Genomic DNA, 18,706 nt, shown 5'->3' with positions numbered 1-18,706 from the left:
TCTCTAATAATATAAACATGTTTAAAATTAATAATATTTACTCATTTTAAGTATGTTTGTATTTCCAATGCACAATATAACGTTATTATCTAAAATAAAAAAACACTTGTTTTCCTGAGCAGGAAGTGACGTTTTTTTTATTTTTTTTATTTTTTCGTATTTCTTGGCCCGGGCTAGACGCGATAGCGCTCTGAGTGCGCGTCACAGTTTGATCGCTGTATCCGTCACAGCCAATCAGTGCATAACGCGTTGTGCGTTGAAATATGACTATTATGTTGGAATCCGGGCGCGATTTGAAGCGGTCTAGCAAGAATTTCTGTAGCCGCATTTCGCGGAGACGCTCTCTGATTGGCCGACGCCAGTATTTTTTTCCGTAGCAGAATTCTCTGATTGGCCGAATCCAATTTCTAATGTTCCAATTCTAGCTTATTCCTAGGTTGGTCCGTTGGTGAGAGATAGTTGTGTTGTTGTGTTGTTGTGAGATGCAGGCAGCAGAGCGTGCCGTGACTGCAAGTTCTTTAGACGGTTAAGCTTAGGCACTCTTTCAAAGTTGGTTAAGGTTAGAGTTTGTCTTAGAGCATGGCGATAGAACGGCAGGTAGTTTGCAGTCTGTTCGACGTGGAAAAATGGACAAAGAAATGTACTTGTGTTGTGCTAACAAGCTAACACTTGGCTAACAAGCTATATGGCGGATGCAGTCTGGAGACAGTGGACAGTGGTCTGGAATACATCAACAGTGGATTATACACGTTTATCAAGCTCTCCTGCCCTGGACGTTTCAACTAAACAGTGAGTCTCTCTCTCTCTCTCTCTCTCTCGCTCTCTCTCTCTCGCTATACACAGCTGTCTCCGCGAAATGCGGCTACGAAAAAAAGTATTGACTGTGCTTGCTGAGACGATAATTAATAGGCTAGCGATTCAAAACGCGCTGCTGTGTTGTGAACTATAACATTAATTTAGCTGCTGCTGATGCATAATGAATGAATGGTGAGTTGTTTAAAATGACAACATACATGTGTTAATTATTTGATTGATCCGAGAGACAGAGAGAGATTGCTCCAGAGCATCTCAGAGCATTACATTTTCAACTCGACCTATTAACGTGAACTGCGACCCACAAGGCACCAGCGCCAGCGGCCGCCACAGGTACATATATATTCTCTGCTTCGAAGTGGTTATGCTTTGGCCCTCTTTCGAAGTGGGTTATGCTTAGAGTTATGCTAACCCTAACCCTAACTCTAAGCATAACCCACTTCGAAAGAGGGCCAAAGCATAACCAGTTTGAAGCAGAGAATATATATATGTACAAGGCGGAAGAGACCCTTCGGAGCTCAACCAATCAGAGAGGGTATTTTCTTCTTCGCTGTACGCGGGCTAGCCAATCGCAGTGGCGGCTCTGCCACTAGGGGCGCAAGGGCGCCGCCCCCCCTTCAGGCCCTGCCTGGTTATATGAGAGTAGAACAAGAAAAAGTATCTTTTTGTTTTTTGTTTTATAGCCCTATAAATAATATAAACATGTTTAAAATGAATAGTATTTACTCATTTTAAGTATGTTTGTATTTCCAATGCACAATATAACGTTATTATCTAAAATAAAAAAACACTAGTTTTCCTGAGCAGGAAGTGACGTTTTTTTTATTTTTTTTATTTTTTCGTATTTCTCGGCCCGGGCTAGACGCGATAGCGCTCTGAGTGCGCGTCACAGTTTGATCGCTGTATCCGTCACAGCCAATCAGTGCATAACGCGTTGTGCGTTGAAATATGACTATTATTAGGTAGTTTGCAGTCTGTTCTAGCGGAAATGGACAAAGGAATGAAGTACTTGTGTTGTGTGGTGCTTCTGCTAACAAGCTAACACTTGGCTAACAAGCTATATGGCGGATGCAGTCTGGACACAGTGGACAGTGGTCTGGAATAATACATCAACAGTGGATTATACACTTTATCAAGGCAAGCCCTGAGTCCTGCCCTGGACGTGTCAACTAAACAGTGAGTCTCTCTCTCTCTCTCTCTCTCTCTCTCTCTCTCTCTCTCTCTCTCTCTCTCTCTCTCTCTCTCTCTCTCTCGCTCTCTCTCTCTCTCTCTCTTCTTTTGGATTGAAAATACGTGGATTATGGCTTGTTCAATATCATCTATGTTTGAATGAATGAATGAATGAGAACTTTATTAACAGATTGCAGAATGGGTACAATACAGTACGGCTCAATACACACAATTGTTAAGGGGATGCAGACCAGAGAAAGACGTTTGTCTTGTTTCCATCAGGGTCCCAGATTTTCGATTCATATCGATAGTTTAATAGCTAGCCTTGGCTCGTTTAACAATATGCAAAATATGTGTACAGCCCTGTACTCATACTGAAGTTATTCTTGGTATATAATAGGTCTGATTGTGTAACGAATCGATTCCACGTCGCGCTGTGTGTGAGAGAGAGAAGGAGAGAGGGAGAGATCTGCGTGTTTGGAGACGGAGCAAGTTTTGTTTCTAACTTTTCTATTTATATATTGTGTTTCAAGTTGTGATTGTGAATTATTATTATTTGACTGGTTGTGTGTTGTTGTAGTAACAGCTGAGCGACTCGTTCATAAGAGCCGATTCATTGCCGTGAGCGTGAGTCGAATCGCTCACGTCTTGCCATGAGTCGGTTGCGTGGTACTGTACATGTTTGCAAAATGTTTGGTATAGCGCCCCTAGTGGCGAAGCATCGACGGGCCGCCACTGGCCAATCGGAGAGCGTCTTCGCAAACAGAGGCTACGGGAAAAAATCACGTTGGTGGCTACTAGCATAGATATCTATATAGAACACTAGATAGCTTAAGGCAGAGTCACCAGCGTCACTGAACCGCCGCCATCTTGCTCGAGTCAGCCTTGAGTGAGGGTGAGTGAGCTGCACAGACAAAGACAAAAATACTCATAACTCGCTGAAATATTGACGGATTTACAAACGGTTTGGTTTATTACAAGCATTATTAACATGGCTATGATTCAAGCGGTTTGTAAAAAAAAAAAAAAAAATGCCTTTAAGTAAAAAAGTAGACATTCAAGTCAAGTCAAGTCAAGTCAAGAGTTTTATTTGTCACGGCATACAAGTATACAATGAAATGCGGGTGGTCTTGCCCGCAACGATGTGCAAATAACATATAATAGAATCAACATTGTGCAATAAACAAGTAACATTGTGCAATAAACAAGTAACATATTAGGGCATATCGGTATATGTACATAAGTTATTTACAGAGCATGGAGGACATGCTAGGTCCTTTGGTAGTGTCTTTCTGTACATGCTAATTTATACAGTCTCCGGTTATACTATACTATTTTTAAAGTGACCTTTCCTTAGTGGCCATAAGTGTGGGCGTGTGCAGCATGAGTGTGTGCTTGCTCATGTTAAAGTGGCTGCTAGTGTGTGAGCGTGTACAGTGTGTGTGTTGTGTGTGTGCTCATGTGTGCTTGTGTGTGTGGAGAGTTCAGTGTTCAGGGCTCTGATGGCCTGGGGGAAGAAGCTGAGCCGAAGTCTCTCTGTCCTAGTAGCTGGTGTTCGCAGGCGTCTGCCTGACCTCAGCAGCATGAACAGGCTGTTGTTGGGGTGGTGTGGGTCTTTCATTATTCTGCAGGCTCTGGATTTGCACCTCTTGTTGTATAGAACCTGCAGGGGTGGTAGTGCAATACCTGTGGTACGCTCGGCTGAGCGCACCACTCTCTGTAGGGCCTTCTTGTCCTGTGCCGTGCTGTTTCAATACCAGGCAGTGATGTTTCCAGTCAAGATGCTCTCTACAGCTCCGGAGTAGAAGGACTGGAGTATCTTCCCAGATACTCTGAACTTCCTTAACCGTCTCAGGTGGTAGAGGCATTGCTTCGCCTTTTTTACGACAGAGTCTATATGTGTTGTCCATGTCAGATCCTCTGCCTAGTGGACCCCCAGGTACTTAAAGCTGCTCACCCTGTCCACGGTAGCCCCGTTTATCCTCAGTGGTGTGTGTGTCTCCTGCTGTCCTCTCCTATAATCCATGATCAGCTCCTTGGTTTTACCAATGTTCAGGAGCAGGCTGTTGTCCTGGCACCAGCGTTCCAGTACCTCAACCTCCTCCCGGTAGGCCTTCTCGTCGTTGTCCGAGATCAGCCCCACCACCACTGTGTCGTCCGCAAACTTCACTATGGAGTTGGAGCTGAACTTGGCCGCACAGTCATGTGTGTATAGTGAGTACAGCAGGGGGCTCAGAACACAGCCCTGGGGGGACCCGATGCTCAGGGTGATGGTGTTGGAGGTCTGACCCCCCACCCTGACCGCCTGGGGCCTTTCACTCAGAAAGTCCAGTATCCAGGCGCTCAGAGCGGAGCTCAGACCCAGCTCGATCAGCTTGTCCACCAGTCTGGTGGGGACTATGGTGTTGAACGCTGAGCTGTAGTCAATGAACAACAGTCTCACATAGCCCCCCTTTTGACGGTCCAGGTGAGAGAGGGTGCTGTGCAGTACTTGGGAGACTGCATCGTTGGTGGACCTGTTTGGCCTGTATGCAAATTGCATAGGGTCCATATCACTGGGGAGGGAGGCACAAATGTGATCCTTGACCAGCCTCTCAAAACATTTCATGGCCACAGAGGTGAGTGCCACCGGTCTGTAGTCGTTGAGACCTGCTGGGGAGGGTTTCTTTGGTACCGGGATAATGGTGGACATCTTGAAGCAGGCAGGGACCACTGACTCCTTCAGGGATCGATTAAATATGGTGGTGAACACAGGGGCTAGCTGGTTAGCACAGGACTTAAGTATGCGTCCTGTTATTCCATCTGGGCCAGCAGCCTTTCTGGTGTTCACCTGCATAAATGCTCTTCTCACACTGTGTTCCGTCAATGAGAGCGTCCCCGCCCCCCCGCGGATGCCCCCCCCCTCCACAACAGCCGGCGCGCCAGTGACGTCACTAGCCGTTGAGCTAGCGGTGCCGCTGTTTGCACCAAACCGTGCGTAGAAGGTGTTGAGCTGCTCCGCGAGGGAGGCGTCGTCGCTCCCCATCGAGGGGGCGCTGACTTTGTAGTCAGTTATCGTCCTCAGTCCCTGCCATAAGCCTCTTGTGTTATTCTGTGCCATTTGTGCCTCCATCTTGTCAGCATATGTCTTTTTCGCAAGTTTAACAGCCTTGCGCAGAGTGTAGACTGTTGTCTTGTACTTTTCCATGTTTCCTGACTCTCTGTCAAGGTTGTAGGCGGTGGTGCGAGAGTTCAGAGCTGCTCTGATAGTACTGTCCACCCATGGTTTCTGGTTTGGGAACACCCGCACCTTCTTTGTGGGGACAATACTATCAGCCAGTGTTGTTATGAAGGACACCACAGTGTCTGTGAACTCGCTGACGTCACCGGCGCTTCCCTCAAACATTCCCCAGTCGACGTCATCGAGTGCGTCCTGAAGCGTGGCCTCCGATTGGTCGGTCCATCTTTGATTGGTCGGTCCACACAACGGCGTCACGTGATCTTTGTTTGTATGCCGGCACCAGGTTAATGGCGGCATGATCCGACGTGTTCGTCGCTCCCACTAATGGTGGAGCCGGTACAGCCTTGTATCCGGCTCTGAACGGGGTGTAGCAGTGATCGAGTGTATTTCTCCCTCTTGTGGAGCAGACGATGTGTTGAAAGAAAGACGGCATAACTTTCTTCAAATTCGCTTGATTGAAATCCCCGGCTACGATCATGGCAGCGTCTGGATGTTTGATCTGATGTGTGTTTAGATGATCGTGTAGTTCCGCCAGCGCCCTGGCGACGTTCGCTTGGGGAGGAATGTATACTGCAGTCATGATTACTGCAGTAAACTCACGTGGAAGATGGAAGGGGCGACATTGGATGGAGAGGTGTTCCATGTCCGTGGAGCATGAACGGGAGAGTACCTGTACCTCCTTGGGATTTACCCAGCCGTTGTTGGTCATGAGACAGACGCCCCCGCCGATGCTCTTCCCGGAGGCCTCTGTGCGGTCCGCTCTGAAGACGGTAAAGGAGTCCGAGGGAGAGACGCTGTGGTCCGGAGTCGCTGGTTTCAACCAGGTCTCCGTGAAACACAGGATATTGCAGTCCTTCATCTCTCGCTGGAATCGGACCCGTGCTCGTAAATCATCCATCTTACTCTCTAGCGAACGTGCATTCGCCAGGAAGATAGATGGAATAGCCGGACGGTAAGCAGATCTTCTTAGTCTTAATCTGATCCCGCTCCTCTTTCCGCATTAATATTATCAGTAGCTGAGCTGCTTTGAGCAAGATGGCCGCCCTACGACGACGTCGCTCTACATTGGCCGGCAGCGCGGGTAAGCTATCTAGTGTTCTATATAGATATCTATGGCTACTAGGACGCGTTTTTTTTTTCCGTAGCCGCATTTTGCGGAGACGCTCTCTGATTGGCCACTTCATGTGACATGTGCGCCCAATCGTGTGACGCCTGTTTCTACACCGGTTAAGCTTAGGCACTCTTTCGAAGTTGGTTAAGGTTAGAGTTTGTCTTAGAGCAGGGCAATAGAACACCAGCCCTGGGGGAGCTCCCGTAGCTCACCGCGTATCTCTGCGCTATTTCTGCATCGGGGACAACCGTGCTCGTCACGGATCTGGGGTACACGAGTTCGATTCCCAGACCCGCCGTATTTTCTCAGAGTGTCTTCCCCTACTCTACATCCCATTCAACCTGTTTCCGTCGGTCATGCTTGACCAGAAAAGCGATAAACGCTTAAAAAAAAAAAAAAATAACACCAGCCCTGATTCCAAACTCTAACCTTAACCAACTTCGAAAGAGTCGCCTAAGCTTAAATCAGTGATAAACTAGGCGTTAGGTAGTTTGCAGGCTGTTAGACCCAGAAATGGGCAAAGACACAGCTCGTCACGCGATTGGGCGCACATGTCAGTGGCCAATCAGAGAGCGTCAGTCAGTGGCCAGAGGGCGTCTCCGCAAAATGCGGCTACGGAAAAAAATAACGCGGCTAGGACCATAGATATATATGGAACACTAGATAGCTTACACGCGCTGCCGGCCAATGGAGAGCGACGTCGTCGTAGGGCGGCCATCTTGCCCCAGGCAGCTCAGCTACTGATAACATTAATGTCTATGGTGCATGTACAATTTAAATAACCATAGATTGCTCAATTCTTTACTGGTAGGTTGCGTACTTCTGTAAACACAAAGCCAGCAATGTCCTGCATCATAAATGTATCTAAAGATGTTTTTTTACAAACCGCTTGAATCATAGCCACGTTAATAATGCTTGTAATAAACCAAACCGTTTGTAAATCCGTCAATATTTCAGCGAGTTATGAGTATTTTTGTCTGTGCAGATCACTCACCCTCCAACAGCTACCATAGAACGTAACAGAAAGGCTGACTGGGGCAAGATGGCGACGGTTCAGCGACGCTGGTGACTCCGCCTTAAGCTATCTAGTGTTCTATATATATCTATGGCTAGGACGAGATGCGTTATTTTTAAACCTAGTAGCATTTTTCGGAGACACTCTGATTGGCCGACGCCTGTTTCTACACTGGTTAAGCTTAGGCACTCTTTCGAAGTTGGTTAAGGTTAGAGTTTGTCTTAGAGCAGGGCGATAGAACACCAGCCCTGATTCCAAACTCTAACCTTAACCAACTTCGAAAGAGTCGCCTAAGCTTAACCAGTGATAAACTAGGCGTTAGGTAGTTTGCTGCTGTTAGACCCGGAAATGGGCAAAGACACAGCTCGTCACGCGATTGGGCGCACATGTCAGTGGCCAATCAGAGAGCGTCAGTCAGTGGCCAATCAGAGAGCGTCTCCGAAAAATGCGGCTAGGTTTAAAAATAACGCGGACGAGATGCGTGTATGCTTTCCGCAACGGAGTTCGGTTTCCGGGTTCCTCTGATTGGCCGCGGCCCCCACGTGACGCTGCCGCTGCCGCTCTGCTGTGTGTTGTGTTGCAGCGCGCACCACAGCGGCACAGGTCCCTGCCTTCCTCAATTTATACACATGGAAGTATTGACTACGCCGTAACGAATCATTAAAAAAATATACCGTTAACGGGAATATGTTGTGCCTTTACACATATGTTGGATTATGTAATTGGTTTGTCATGACAAACAAATTAAAAAAATCGCGATTTACCCGCTGGCTACAACAACACACAGTGACTGCATGTAGTCACTGTGTGTTGATGTTGTAGCCACCTCCTCAGAGGCAGGAATACTAAGCTCCCCCTTAAGTTCCAGGAGAGAGGAGAGAGGCTGAAAACCCGCAGTTCTTGCCCGACTGATGGGAGCCGAATCCCCGGATCCCATTTGTCTGATGAATACCCCCAAAACATGGAGGTCCCGAATGCATGGAAGTATTGATTGCGCCGTAACGAATCATTAAAAAAAGATACCGTTAACTGGAATATGTTGTGCCTTTGGATTATGTAATCCAATCCAATATGTTGGATTATGTAATTGGTTTGTCATGACAAACAAATAAAATATCGCATCGCCGGCTGTCTCTGGCTTGCTCAGGCTGCATTCTATTGCCATGCTCTGCGACAAACTCTAACCATAACCAACTCCGAAAGAATGCCTAAACTTAACCATAACCTTAAAGGGGAACTCCACTTTTTTTGGAAATTAGCTTATTTAACATCTTCCCTGGAGTTAGACAAGAAGATGCATACCTTTTTTGTCTCTGTGCGTGCATTTTAGCTTTGGGAATAGACGCTCCGTTAGCATAGCTTAGCTTCATCACTGGAAGTGAGGCAGGACAGTAGCCTTACAGTGTATTGCAAGGTCTGACATTGACCAAACTTGATATGCATGACCTTGGTGGGCTCTAGGTCAACTCCTGAAAAGGGGGTCAATGTCAGACCTTGCAATCAAAAGTTAGGGGGCGCACTGAAATTATGGCAAGGGTTATTAGCCCCCTAACTTTTGATTGCAAAGTCTGACATTGATCCCCTTTTCAGGAGTTGACCTAGAGCCCACCAAGGTCATGCATATCAAGTTTGGTCAATGTCAGACCTTGCAATACACTGTAAGGCACTGTAAGGCTACTGTCCTGCCTCACTTCCAGTGATGAAGCTAAGCTATGCTAACGGAGCGTCTATTCCCAAAGCTAAAATGCACGCACAGAGACAAAAAAAGGTATGCATCTTCTTGTCTAACTCCAGGGAAGATGTTAAATAAGCTAATTTCCAAAAAAAGTGGCGTTCCCCTTTAACCAACTCCGAAAGAATGCCTAAACTTAACCGGCGAAAGAAAGACGTTTATATAGAGAGGCGATAAATTAATTAAACGTAAAAAAAATTATAATTTTTTTTAAGTGATTCGAACTTGTCACCAACTGGACCGCAGGCTCCACAGCAAGCTGGCGAACGAGTTGAGCTAACCGTCGATGTTAAAACAGGGGGGATTGCGTGCAGCAACCTGCGCGCCGCTGCCGCTCCGGCACTGCCGCGGGGGTGTGCTAGGGGCGTGCTAGGCGCAAGATGGTTGCCTTAAGTAATGAAGCCGTCTGGTCAGCCCTGAGTAAAACACGGACTGGGAGGTCATGCAGGACAGAGCCTGAGACATGAGAACATGATGGACGAGTGCAAACCCAGAAAGGAGCTCATCTTCTTCTTTTCCTGTCCATATACAAAGCTATTCAGCTTATATAATGTCCAGCCAGTGCTTGGTACATGGCTGTCCCTTGGTGTTGTAGAGTGCTAGGTCCTTTGCTGTGCAGGGTCCACCTAACAGAGGACATGGAAGGAGGTGCTCCATGGTCTGGGGTTCTGTGCCACAGTCGCATGTGGTTGGGCCACTAAGATAGCCCCATCTGCTTGGGGCTTCCCTGGAACGGCCAACACCTGGAAAGGAGCTAAGCAGCTATGACCCACGTGGCGTGTGGCCGGGACTACACACAATATCGGACCTTAACAGGAAACCCAACAGCACAGCTAACATTGCTGCCTCCCTACCGGATGAGCTGAACAGCTTTTACGCCCATTTTGAACGGTACCACCAACCTTCCAGGGGAAGCCCCCACCACTCATTAACCCCTCCCACAAGTCTGTACAATGAACGGTTCATGAGATATGAAAGGGGCAGGGTTTATTGCAATGGTCAATAATTAATTCATAAATATTTGTAATGCATACAATGACAATAGGTTCACTATGGCATGTCTATTGTTAACAGGTGCCAGATAGCTGATTACCAGCGAACCTGTGTAATATCACCCTCTTGTGGTGAAAAGCTGTAACTTCATATTGAATATGCATTTCAATGATTAAAATGAATTAACCTAAAATACTTGCCAAAACTGCCCTATTGTGAGGTTAGCTACGGACAGAGATAGACAGGTGGACAGAACCGACCTGATGGAGATAATTATTATTATTATATATAGTGTAGGCACTAAACCAACATTCATCTCTATGTGGAGGAATGGTAGTCCAACTAACAGTAAAGTAGCAACAGAGAATGACACTTGTTTTAAATTAAACCATTATTTTTCTGCCTAGGTTACGTCTCTAAACTCTTACTGACAAAAAAAATCACTTCCCGTTCCTTATATTACAGGGAGAGGGGCTAATAGGTTAAACCCACAACATTAAGATATTTCTCACAAATTAATAATATAGCCATAATATATATAATATAGCCATCGGTAATATGAACAAAAACTAAATCTTTATATTAAATCAAATTAGATTAGTGTAAATATTTCAATTCAATAATGTAAATGAGAATAAATTAATATAAAATCTTCATGAACACAAAATTACTATTCTGGCTGCTACATTTCCAATCCCTAATCGTTACCGTGGAACAATTATCAATGAAATGATAATATTGCAGCCACATTCTACAACATTGATACATACAACATAATATATAATATATACAGTAATAACATTATTGAAGTCAGTTTCTTTTTTTAAATTGAAGTCCAGGTCCAATGTGATGTGTCCGTCTTTCAACATTGAACACTGAAGTCTTCCTGGGATCAGAGCTTCAAGCACGTGACCCACCAGTTCTGTGGTGAAACAGGCTCCGAGGTTTTGTCAGATGCTCTCTGGCGCCACCAGTTATTGAAGGAATACACTGTTGCTGTCACACCTCAGTCTTCTGACTGCTACCTGGAACTACTTATGAGTGAAGCCCACTAGAGCACGACATATCTGCAGTAGAGATGTCCGCTGTCACTCCAATACAATGGAGCTAAATGGCACCGGGTTTGTGCCAAAATAATACATTTGAAGATCTCAACATTAATGTCTATAGCTTTTTATTACATTTAGCAACTATTTTCTGTAGAGTATTCTACTTTTAACTTAAGTAAAATATCATGTCCTAATGGCTACACAGCATTTTTTATTATAACACTCATAATGAAAGAGTAAAAATAAGCATATGAGATATATTTTATTGACCAAATCAAAAAAGGAGGTACAGAATCTTTGTGTTTGATATGAATGAAGATAAACAGAAATCAATCACAAAACAAAAATAAGTTCTAAGGATTCCTATTGTGTATACTACTTAGTATAAGTACATGGGGTTCCTATTGGGCATACTACTTAGTATAAGTACATGGGGTTCCTATTGGGTATACTACTTAGTATAAGTACATGGGGTTCCTATTGGGTATACTACTTAGTATAAGTACATGGGGTTCCTATTGGTTATACTACTTAGTATAAGTACATGGGGTTCCTATTGGGTATACTACTTAGTATAAGTACATGGGGTTCCTATTGGGTATACTACTTAGTATAAGTACATGGGGTTCCTATTGGGTATACTACTTAGTATAAGTACATGGGGTTCCTATTGTGTATACTACTTAGTATAAGTACATGGGGTTCCTATTGCGTACATTGCTTAGTATAGAAACAGAATTTTTGGGCAGCACGGTGGAGTAGTGGTTAACACTGTCTCCTCCCAGCTAGAAGGTCCTGGGTTTAATTCCCGCTTGGGGACCAGGTTGCCGCGTTGCCAGGTACCCAGGTGGGGTATCTCCCGGGCCTTTCTGTGGAGTTTGCATGTTCTCCCCGTGCTCGCAAGGGTTTCCCCTCTAGATAAGATAAACCCAAAGGAAAAACATGCAGAACAGATCGCTACCGCTGTTGCGTCCCTGACAAAGAGGGACAGGAGCACTTGGATTGGTCCCGGGGCGCGGCCCACGCCACAGCCCATGTCTGCTCCCGGCTGCCCTTGGGGGGAAGGATGACGAGATGGGAAAAGTGCAGAGAGACATTTCATCAGTGCATGTGTGTGTGTGAGTGTTCCTGTGTGTCGCCCAACTCTCATGTGTGTGTTCTTCTTCTAAAGAAGTACATGGGGTTTCTATTTAATATACTGCAAACTGTGTTTGGGGACCTGTTCTCATTATTCTTTTCAAGTCTACTCTCAGCTTAAACGGAACAACTAAATGGTTTCTTTCCTGTATGAGTTCTAGTGTGGATCTTCAGATCTCCCTTCGTACTGAACCCTTTCCCACAAACGGAACAACTAAATGGTTTCTCTCCAGTGTGAGTTCTCATGTGGGTCTTCAGATGTGGTTGCTGATTGAACCCTTTCCCACAAACTGAACAACTAAATGGTTTCTCTCCAGTGTGAGTTCTCATGTGCTGCTTCAGATGTGTTTGCCGACTGAACCCTTTCCCACAAACTGAACAACTAAATGGTTTCTCTCCAGTGTGAGTTCTCATGTGGATCTTCAGATCTCCCTTTGTACTGAACCCTTTCCCACAAACGGAACAACTAAATGGTTTCTCTCCAGTGTGAGTTCTCATGTGGGTCTTCAGATTTGGTTGCTGATTGAACCCTTTCCCACAAACTGAACAACTAAATGGTTTCTTTCCTGTATGAGTTCTAGTGTGTATCTTCATATATCCTTTATGCCTGAACGCTTTCTCACAAACTGAACAGCTAAATTGTTTCTCTCCAGTATGAATTCTCATGTGTGACTTCAGATATCCCTTCGTACTGAACCCTTTCCCACAAACGGAACAACTAACTGGTTTCTCTCCAGTGTGAGTTCTCATGTGCTGCTTCAGATGTGTTTGCCGACTGAACCCTTTCCCACAAACTGAACAACTAAATGGTTTCTCTCCAGTGTGAGTTCTAGTGTGTTTCTTCATATTTCCTTTATCATTGAACCCTTTCCCACAAACTGAACAAACAAATGGTTTCTCTCCAGTATGAGTTCTCATGTGTTTCTTCAGAACTCCCTTCCTACTGAACCCTTTCCCACAAACTGAACAACTAAATGGTTTCACTCCGGTATGATTTTCTATGTGTATCTTCAGATCTCTCTTCTTGCTGAACCCAGGCTTGTTAGACAACGTTTGTATTTTCTGTGTCTTCTTTTGTTTTACGGCCATCAAACCCGGACCTCCACTCTGCTTCCATGCATCGCTATCATCAGTCTCAGCTCCAGAACTGTCATCATCACTGTCATCAGTCTCAGTTAGAGAACAGTCTGAAGAGAGAGGCTGGCTATCTCTAGTTGGTTCTAAATCACCAGCTGGATCTAAGTTACTGGCTAGTTCCGCTACTCCACAGTCCTCTCCTTCAGGTTCTGTTTTCATGTGTTCAGTTGAGGTGCTGGGTAAAGAGTATGCTTCTCTGTTTTTCTCCCTTTGGGTTTGAAGAGGCTGGAAGGACAGAGCGTTCTCTTGACCATCTTCACATTTCACTGGGTCTACTGTGATCTTGGAGCGATCAGCTTCTTCCAGCCCTTGATCTAGTTCATCTTTAATCTGCTCTGGGTCCCGGTTTTGGCTGAGTTGTGACGACAGGGTGTTCTCACCTTCATTCTCACATTTCATAGGTTGTAAGGTCATCTTGGAGCCATCAGCCTCCTCTAGATCTTGACACAGTTCCTCCCGTTCCTCTTTAATCTGGAGGGGCTCTGTGTCCTGGGTTTGGCCGAGCTGTGAGGACTGAGGTTTCTCTTCATCATGTTCACTCTTCACAGAGACAGGAAGCTCCTCTCCCTCCTGACTGATCCAGAGTTCCTCCTGTTCCTCTTTAATCTGTAGGCGCTCTGGCTCCTCCTGGACCAGACTGGGGCTCCTCTCCTGCTGCTCAGGGGGAACCTCCTCTTCACAGATACACAGCTGTAAGGCCATGGAGTCTAGAAAGAAGGGCATACAATAATTTAAATGTAATTTGTTGTAACCATTGCTTTTGAAAGTAACAAAGGTTCAGGCCAATATTTCACACTACACTCTTAACAGGAAAGTAACAACACACTGAACCAATATATAGGGATGCACAGATCCTATACCCAATACCGCTATCAGGCTGATACTAGCTACATGTGATCAGTATCGACTACAGGTGGTCTGATCCATTACCACGTTGTCATAAAGCATCCTCCTCCACTAACATCCCAGCAGCAGTGCATGGTGGAGAGGAAGGAGGACAATGTTCCTGCTGATTCTGCTTGATGAGATGTTGGACAAAGGTTTGGAATTTTTATTATATAAGGCTATAAAATAACAAGTGTACATGTACACCTCCAATACTGTACATGTACACACAACTACATGTACACCTCCAATACTGCACATGTAGCTAAGAAAAGGCAAGGGAATCTAGAAAGTAAAACTGGATGATTTCGAGGTAAGGAGACTACTCCTAATCCACCTCTTAGTACTCATGTGGATTCTGCTTTGTTGGTAAAATCAAGAGAAAAATGAGGACCCAAGTCTCTGAACATAAGAGCAACATTGGAAATCAGGATGAAAAGTCTCCTGTAGCCAAGCATCTCACTGCTGCAGGCCATGAGGTTTGTAGGCTGAGGTTCCAGAGCATTGAGGTAGTGAATCCCTTGAAAAGAGGGAACAGGGACTGCTTACTCTTAAAGAGAGAGACGTAGAGGAGGGGACAGGGGCTGCTTACTCTCACAGAGAGAGACGTAAAGGAGGGGACAGGGACTGCTTACTCTTACAGAGAGAGACGTAAAGGAGGGGACAGGGACTGCTTACTCTTACAGAGAGAGACGTAAAGGAGGGGACAGGGACTGCTTACTCTTACAGAGAGAGACGTAAAGGAGGGGACAGGGACGGCTTACTCTTACAGAAAGAGATGTAAAGGAGGGGACAGGGACTGCTTACTCTTACAGAGAGATGTAAAGGAGGGGACAGGGACTGCTTACTCTTACAGAGAGAGACGTAAAGGAGGGGACAGGGACAGCTTACTCTTACAGAGAGAGACGTAAAGGAGGGGACAGGGGCTGCTTACTCTTACAGAGAGAGACGTAAAGGAGGGGACAGGGACTGCTTACTCTTACAGAGAGAGACGTAAAGGAGGGGACAGGGACTGCTTACTCTTACAGAGAGAGCCGTAAAGGAGGGGACAGGGACTGCTTACTCTTACAGAGACGTAGAGGAGGGGACAGGGACTGCTTACTCTTACAGAGAGAGATGTAAAGGAGGGGACAGGGACTGCTTCAGGGATTAAAGCAAAAAAAAATCTCCTGACTGAACTTTTTTTCTGGCCAAGTCATATTCTTATTTTAACCTCTACTGTATTTTTTTTTTAATAGCGTTAGCGTTTTAAGGGAGCCTACTTGTAGAGCGAGCCTACTGTCCTGACTGTGACTATAGAGACCCTACTGTTGTGTGCTGGAGAGCGTGAATGCAAGTCTTGTGGCTAGCTTCTGATTGATGGCGAGCTAGCACCCCTCCCCACTTTGAACCATGAACTAAATGGCTTGTTATCATACAAACAAGGGACTAAACACGTTTCGCAATTATGCCACAACAACAATGGACAGTCTCCTCCCCACCGTTTGTATATATTTATTTACCACCCACTCACTCACCCCCTCCTAATGTACAGTCTCCTCCTCATCATATGTATATATTTACTGTTAGGATCTCTGGGTAACAGTACTGTATATTTGCATATCGTATATGTGACAAATGTAACAGTACTATTACTATATACCTGTAAGGCATGTATGTCCCTATGTCATAAATGTCATGATGTCATGTGTATGTTGTGTATGTCATAAATGTCACTATGAATTGAAAATGGGGGACCCTGATGATGTAAACAAGACAAACGCCTTTCTCTGGTCTACATCCCCTTAACAATTGTGTGTATTGCTACTGGATTTACAAGATCCAGAGTGAATGAATGAATGAAAACTTTATTTAATACACGAGACCCTCTTCTTGGGACCAAGTAAGGTTTTGTCGATAATCCAATGTATAGTTACAACCCCCCCCCCATCCCACCCAACCACCTCCAATGTACAGTTTCTTCGTCAAATGTATATACTCTTTTTAGACTATTTTTGTATCACAAACAAACAATAGGCTACTGTATTTGTAAATCTGGTATGTCATAAATGTATAGATGTAGCAGTATTGTCTATTTGTATGTCATGTGTGTCATATATGTTATGATGAACTGAAAATGGGGGACCCTGATGTAAACAAGACGAAAGTCTTTCTCTGGTCTGCATCCCCTTAACAATTGTGTGTATTGAGCTGTACTGTACCCATTCTGCAATCTGTTAATAACAATCAATCAATATTTAACAGATTGCAGAATGGGTACAATACAGTACAGCTCAATACACACAATTGTTAAGGGGATGCAGACCAGAGAAAGACGTTCGTCTTGTTTACATCAGAATCCCCGTTTTCAATTCATAGTGACATACATGACATACAGGTATATAGTAATGTTACATTTGTGACATATATGATATGCAAATATACAGTACTGTTACCCAGAGATCTCCCGGACAAATGGGAGAAAGACGTTTATTGAGCTTAAAAACAATTGATACCGCAAATAACGTTCTGATTAACAAAGTCATTCGTTTTGTGGCATTAACGTTATCTAGATTTATCAACATTCATACATTTATCAGAAAGCGAGCGGCGCAAGCACACACACGAAACACCACCAACAACAACAACAACGACAACAACACACTGCTTGTCGCGTAAATAACGTTCTGATTAACAAAAGGCATTCGTTTTGTGGCATTCACGTTACCTAGATTTATCAATAGCAATAGTAATATATATGTTTCTTTAGACTAGAATAAGTCAAATGAACTTACGGTCTCGTAAAAAGTTGCTGCATGGTGTTGATGAGTCAAGTTTACTCGCGAGTAGAGCTAGACGCTAGAGAGTCTCAAAATGGGCGCTTCCCATTGGTGCTGAGCACAGCGGAGGCGGGTGAAAGGGCTGTAAACTCAGAACAATCTCGCCTTCTGGTTGGTTGCATTTGCCTGAGAATTTGCCGATTGCTCGCAAATGACTGTTTGGTGCGGCCGCGGTAGGGGAAAAAAGGATATTTGACGCCTCTGATTGGCTCAGGTTAAAATCCGTCACGACTCCAAATCAAATGACGGAATCTCCAAATCAAATGGACGGATATCCGTCCCAAGACGGAACGCTTTAATGCCTGCTGCTTACTCTTACAGAGACGTAAAGGAGGGGACAGGGACTGCTTACTCTTACAGAGCAACACGGTCTCATCAGAACACGTAAATAAAGTACTTAATCGACAAAAGGAAAAAAGGTACACAATGCACGTTATGTTATATATACAAGTAATTTACATTACATTTTGTATCGGCGAAAGTAAAAAAAGTAAAAGCATGATTGAGAGTCAAACGAACAATGCTTGTCGTTGGGGGGCGAGTGCACTAGATCAAGCCACCCACCCTGATACAAACAGCAATAATATGATGATAGAAAGTTAAGGTTACGGTTGTGGTTAGTTTAAGGAAATAGTGTGGTTAAGGTTAGGGTTAGTTTAAGGCAACAGTGTGGTTAAGGTTAGGGTTAGTTTAAGGTAATAGTGTGGTTAAGGTTAGGGTTAGTTTAAGGTAATAGTGTGGTTAAGGTTAGGGTTAGTTTAAGGCAACAGTGTGGTTAAGATTAGGGTTAGTTTAAGGTAATAGTGTGGTTAAGGTTAGGGTTAGTTTAAGGCAACAGTGTGGTTATGGTTAGGGTTAGTTTAAGGTAACAGTGTGGTTAAGGTTAGGGTTAGTTTAAGGTAACAGTGTGGTTAAGGTTAGGGTTGGGGCGAGGCTATCAGAAAAGTGTTTCTCGTGGTCTTGAGCAACCCCATCTCGCTGAAAATGCTAACTTTCTATGTTAACGTTAAACCACACCATCATCATAGTATTGCTGTGTTTGTATCAGGATGGGTGGCTTGGTCTAATGGCTCTCGACCCCCCACCCCAAGCATTGTTAGTTTGATTTCCAAATAGCTTTTCTCCTTTTACTTTAGCTGATACGAAACGTAAATAATATTACTTATAAAATACATAAATATATTACTTATTGACATAACATACATTATATACCTTTTTCCTGTGATCAATTAAGTACTTTATTTACATATTTTAACCTGTAAAGGAAGATCGGGCTGTACAGAGAGAGACTATGATGATGATGACTATGATTGTCTCTCTCTCATATATATGTGTGTATTTTCCACCTAGCCAGTGTAAACACTGATGAAGGTCAGAGGGCTAAAACATATTTGTTTGTTGTCTGCTGCATTAAAGATTAATTGATTGAAAATGTTATTAACGGATTGCAGAATGGGTACAATACAGTAAGGCTCAAATTGTTAAAGGGATGCAGATCAGAGAAAGACTTTCGTCTTGTTTACATCAGGGTCCCCCATTTTCAATTCATCAGGACATTTATGACATACAAGATATACAAATATACAGTACTGTTTAAGAGACAGAGATCATAAAAGAAAATATAT

Source organism: Notolepis coatsorum (assembly GCF_963971535.1).
Source record: "Notolepis coatsorum genome assembly, chromosome: 12".
Taxonomy (NCBI): Eukaryota; Metazoa; Chordata; class Actinopteri; order Aulopiformes; family Paralepididae; genus Notolepis; species Notolepis coatsorum.
This window is presented reverse-complemented; position numbering follows the sequence as displayed.